This window comes from Peromyscus leucopus, chromosome 12 (assembly GCF_004664715.2).
Source record: "Peromyscus leucopus breed LL Stock chromosome 12, UCI_PerLeu_2.1, whole genome shotgun sequence".
Classification (NCBI taxonomy): Eukaryota; Metazoa; Chordata; class Mammalia; order Rodentia; family Cricetidae; genus Peromyscus; species Peromyscus leucopus.
The window spans coordinates 76,049,117-76,055,116 of record NC_051073.1 but is presented as its reverse complement, the minus strand read 5'-3'; positions in this window follow the sequence as shown (position 1 = coordinate 76,055,116).

Here is a 6,000-nt window from a genome sequence, read left to right as displayed (position 1 = left end):
CCCATTGCTTTCTGGATGGCCGCATGATAGCATTCCCGGTATCGATGCAGAATATTCTGTATTGGAGCTCCTAGTTCCCAAACCTATGTCTTCTTTCAGTGTGGGTGGCACTCATCTCTCAGGGGTTTTCACTATGTGGGGGGATACTTGAATCTTGGCATGACTTTGTAATTGGCCTAAAGTTAGAACGCCAGATTAATACAATCTCCACCCTGTTGTAAAGGCATTGCCCACTACCCTCTAGCTTCTTTTGTCTTAGAAAAATACGTTGCCGTTCTCTTTCCAAATCCCTCCCACATGGCTGACTCGACCAACACATGGTTTTACCATTTGAGTTCTAAGTTTCCCAGGGAGCTGCCTTTGCTCTGGGTAAGTCACCGCTTGCATTGAGCCCTCTGCACACCCTTCAGTCTGAAGAACTTGTCTTTGATTCTGGGGACTTCGGCTCGTCATTCTTTCCGTTCTCCTTTTTACTGTTTATATTCCTCAGTCAATTTGACTTCAGGTGTGGAGGTGATTGTTTTTCGTATCTCCATGGCTTTACATCCTATTCTCTTTTTGACAACAAATATTTATTTATTTTGTGTGTGTGGATGTTTTGCCTGCATGTATGTCTGGGCAGCATGTACCTGTAGTGCTTGCAGCATCCCGAAGAAGGCATCGGATCCCCTGGAACTGGAGTCACAGACAGTTGTGAGCTGCCGTGTGAGGGCTGGGAATAAAGCCAGGGTCCTAAGCAAGAGCAGCCAGTGCTGTTAACCACTGAACAATCCCTCCAGCCCCGACATGGCATTCTTTTTAATCTAGCATATATAATTCATTTCATGCCTTTTCTTAAACTAGTAAACCCCTACTGTGCTGGCTAGTTTTGTCAATTTGATACAAGCCAGAGTTACCTGAAAGGAAGGAACCTCCTTCGAGAAACTGAGAGAAACCTGGCTGTAGGGCATTTTCTTAATTAGGGATTGATGAGGGAGGGCCCAGCCCACTATGGATGGTTCCATCCCTGGGCTGGTGTTCCTGGGTTTCTATAAGAAAGGAGGCTGAACAAATCATGGGGGGCAAGTCAGTAAGCAGCACCCCTCCATGGCCTCTGCTTCAGCTCCTGCCTCCAGGTTCCTGCCCTGCTTGAGTTCCTGTCCTGACTCCCTTTGAGGATGAACTATGAGGTACAAGATAAGCCAAACAAACCCTTTTCCTCCCCAACTTGCTTTTGGTCATGATGTTTCATCGCAGCAATAGAAACCCTAACTAAGACGCCTACTTATCCCTCAAACCTCCTATCAGTTCTTCATAATGATCCCTGGTTACCCTAGGCTGAATGACATCTGTTTGCCAGCAAACTGTTACATCTGAAATGTCACAGTACATCCGTGTGCACATCTGCCCCCCTCCACTGACCATAAACCAGTCATGTCAGCAAAACGCTTGCTTGTTGTGTGTCCTTATTTGCCTTGTACTAGGATGCCACAAGCACACAGGTGTGCTCAACACAGGGAGAAAAGAAAAGCACCATCCTATGTATATGCCTTCACTCAGGCTGGGGTTTCAGATGACCGCTGTTTACTCAACACATATTGCCTGGACTAGGTTTCATACTGGCTTAAAGATGGAAGTGGAGTGGTGGCAGGAGACAAAAGTCTCATTCATCTAGAAACTTCCTGTATAATGGGAAGACTTTTTCTCATATAACTAAAAATGTGTTTAGTATTTCTGTATGTGTATGTACATGCCATGCTGCGGTATGCAGGCAGAGGTCAGAGGACAAACTGGTTCCCTCCTTCCACCACGTGGTTCCCGGGACTGAATACCTCCACAAGACCTGGTCCTCAGCCTTGGCAGTGGGTACCTTTACCTACTGGGCTATCTCCCTAGCCCCTTGTATAATTTTAAAAAACTGAGATATAATTCACATCCCATTGGTCAGTGGTAGAGCATCTGCCTGGGACCAGTCCCCAGGCAGACAAACACATACACAGACAGAAGACATGTACTTTAGTGGGTTCTTTTTCAGCATATTTACAACATCATGCAACTATGACTACTAGCCAGGATATTTCTTATCTGTGTGGAGTGCTGAACATATCCTGGAGCCAAGATGGGAGGAGAAAGGAGGTTACAGAGGAAGAAATGCATTCCAGGACAGGGAACAGCATGTTCGAGGGCAGGTTATTCTGGGGAAAGGGAACAGCAACATTCAAGGGCAGGTTATTCCAGGGAAATGGAACAGTATGTGAAAAGGGGCGGAGTTCTGAGACGGCCCAGGCTTCGGAAAACATGCAAAGTGCAGGGGAGGTGGAGCTGATTGTGAGGAAATGGCTGAGTTATTTCACAAAGAGGAGTCCAAACAGAGCAAGGTGAAGTAACTCAACTAAGGCTAGACAATGTCCCCCATATCAACTCAACAGACATGTCTAAGGGACACTACTGTAAACTACTGTAGACACAGAGGCTGGCATGACATTCTCAAAGTTACTGCCATGCTGGCTTTGGCTCCATCTTCCATTAAGGTTTCATTTTTCTCTTCCAGCTCCTCGCATTATCTAAAAACGCTGACTATATTAACCTTGACTGTGACAACCATTTCCCCCATGGTTTTGTAGCTTCAAAAAGTTAACTCTAGCACCATGATTCCATCAAAAGGTACTCTGCCCACAGGGAGAAATATTTCTGTAGTCAACATCCAGGATGAAGACTCGGACCTTTTTGGACTCTCAGGCTCAATTATGTTTACCACGTGAGTCTGTGTGACAATGCATGGCTGCTTCCTGGGCTTCAATGGTCCCATCTGCAAAATGGGATTAGGAAATATTGTCTTGGCCACCTTACTGCTACTCTGCCACAGAGTTTCAACAGGAAGCTATAAGGTTCTCACTGCTTCTGAAACTCCGGGGGAAAGGCTAATGTAGACATTAGAAAGAAATGTGAGTACTGTAAGAATGTCTCCAAACTTCTGATCCTAAACTTTTATCCTGGTTTACTCTGTTTCAATCCAACCATGGTCACTCAGGAACTCTATGCGACCGCCATTTCAGCTCTCTAGGGTGGGTTAACGTAGAGAAACAGCTAGGAGTGATTTTTATCAGGCGGAGAGTGAGGACCTCTAGACTTCTGGCTTCCCCTTGGAGTTCGTCATCGCTGCTGTCTCCTAAGGTTTCCCGTCCCCTTTCCTAACACAGAAAAGCTACTGCAGTTAAGGAGCTGAGGCAGCTGTGGAGCAGGTGTGATTGATGGCGGATCTCACCATCAACCTGATGGGAGTAAGACTCACCAGGGAAGCAACTGTGTGGGCATGTCTGTGAGGGCCCGCGTTAGGTGAGTGGCACCATTCTCCACGGGCAGGGGTTCCAGGCTGTGGAAAGAGGAAGGAAGCCGCACATCACTATTTACTGCTCTTTGCTCCCTGACTGTGGACACAATGTGGCCAGCTCCCCGACGCCCAGCTGTCCTGCCTTCTAGACCATGATGGACGGTACGCTCAAAATGTAAGCAAAACCAAATCCGTCCTTCAGATGATTTGTCAGTGTCTTCTCACAACAAGAAGAAAAGGACGAATGTAGAAAACGGCTACTCAGTAGTGGGGTCACTGCTAGGAAAATCCTGACTTTATGGTTTATAAGACTTTGGAAGTGGCTTATAATAGGAGGAATTTAAGTTTGGAAACTTGGGCTAGACAACCCCTCGAATGCTAACAGACCATTCTGGCGGGAATCTGGGAACCTAGAATGCTAAATGTGGACAGTGGAGGCCCAGCCCAGGAGGTTTCAGAGGACAAGAACTCTATCAAGACCTGGGCTGGGGGCCATTCGGGTTCTGTTCTTACAGAGACTCAGGCTGCCTCTTGACTGTGTCCTGAGAACAAAGGTCAGGCTGAATTAAAAAGTCACGGACTAATGTGTTTGGTGGAGGGAGAGACAGGAGAGCGCGCACATTGTGGTATGGCTACCGTTTGCTACTCTCAATTGGGAATGCGGTGAGAGAAAGAAAAAAGAGGAAAAATGTCAAGTTTGATGAGGAAAAGAATGCAGACAAGTTAAAAGTTCAGATAAGGCAGGTCGGAAAGCAGCTGTAACTGCTGAAGGAACTAGTGCCATCAAAGAAACTTGGACCTCTGCACTGGGACCACAGGAGAGACACTCTGAAGGGGAAGACCCCACCCATCAAGTTCTCCAAAATACAACTTTATCTGAAGGGAGAGAATGCCACGGAAGGGATTCTTTACCCAAAATCAACCACTTAGAGAAAAGTGTTTCTCGAGAATCAGAACACAAAGGCTGGTAGACTGTGGTCCAAGAGAGAACTGTGGGGGCGAGCTCCATCTTGAGTTGGCAGCAGAACCTGGCATCATCATGTGTGTGATACTAGTTTTGTAAGCATGAAAGATTTCGTGTGTGTGTGTGTGTGTGTGTGTGTGTGTGTGTGTGTGTGTGTGTCCTGTCACAGAGTGTAACACCATAGTTCCACAGAGTCACTGAGGCTCGACTATGTCAGGGTTGACGTTCTTGCCAGGAGGCTCTGGGAGGCTATTTTGTGACATTAGAAGATGAAGCCGGCTACAAAGGAGACTCCAGAATGTTGGGGAAGGTAAAACCATGGGAAATCCAGCCAAGAAAGCTGCATACATTAAGTGAAGCTGGCCCCAAAGAGGCTATGTTTACTGCGGGTGGCAGAGCTGGAGGAACAGGGCTACTCGAGCCCTTCGGAGCCCAGAGGATTCCTTCGGAGTCCCAGAGAGCTGCAGGCAGATCTTGTTTGCTCTGTGGCATTTCGCTTCTCTTTTGGTCAGATTTTTCCTTGCTGTGACTTTCTTCCCTTTTGGAACGGTGATCTCTGTGTCGTTGTTTATTGGAAATGGGCAACTTGCTTGTTAACTTTATATTAGTTCTTGGTTAAGGGGTCACTCTGAGTCTTTAGAGAGACTTGGGACTTTCAAACAGTGTCAGGAATATTAAAGACTACGGGGGCTTTTAGGATTCGACTAAATGCATTTTTATTAAGAGATCAAAGTAAAACTTTAGGAGCAGGGGTGGAATGCTATGATGCCAAATTTTGTCCATTTGATAAGATTTTGAGTCACCACCTGCATGTCTGTGAGGGGCTGGGGTTTAGGCAGGAAGACCCACTTTTATAAATGTAGGCACCATTTCCTGGGCAGGGGTCCTGAACTACATAAAAAGAAGAAAGTGCACCAAACGCCAGCATTCAGGTCTGTGTCCTGACTGTGACTGCAAAGTGACCAGCTGCTTCGTGCTCCTGGGGCCATGACAGACTGCATCCTCAAACTGTGAGCCAAAATAAACGTTTTTCCCCCTCCAACTTAAAAAAGAAAAAAAAGGTCAAAACACTTTATTCAGAGGCGTGGGAAAGGGTGGAGAGGTCCAGGCTGTCTGCTGTCCTCCACTGGGCAGGTCTTGGAGGTCTACTAAAAGAGCCCTTTTGAACTTCTTTTCTCAGATATTTTGTCCTAGTACCAAGAAAAGCCAAGAATACAAGAGGTATGTGGAAAAGTGTCCCTCCTGCTCACTGATCACGTGTGTTCTTCCGGTAGCACTGTTTACAAGATGCCGGCAGGACAGAACACACCAAAGGCAGCAGGCAGCAGCTCGTTCCCAGAAAGGAGTTTGATAACAAGCCCCCTGACAGTGCAGGGGGCCCACCAGAAGCCCCCTGTGCTAAGTGAGAATCGGTGGACTGTGTACACTGCCCAGCAGAGCAGCCACGGTTTTGCAAACAACACTTGAAGTATTTGAAAATGTGATGCCTAGTAACCTTTCAAAGAGGAAGGAGAGCACCAATCCATGACAATTCCTCCTTTGTCTTTTCTAACCTGTAACTGTGATCGACTGCAAACAGGCAAACCTATCCTTTCGTACAGAGACTGACCACCCTAATTAGCAGCCTTTGTGTAAATAATCTGAAGGCGGTTGGCTTCCAGTCTCCAGTGACTTATGCACACACAAGTTGTTTTCATTCGTGCTTTTCTTCCCCATTTTAGCTAGG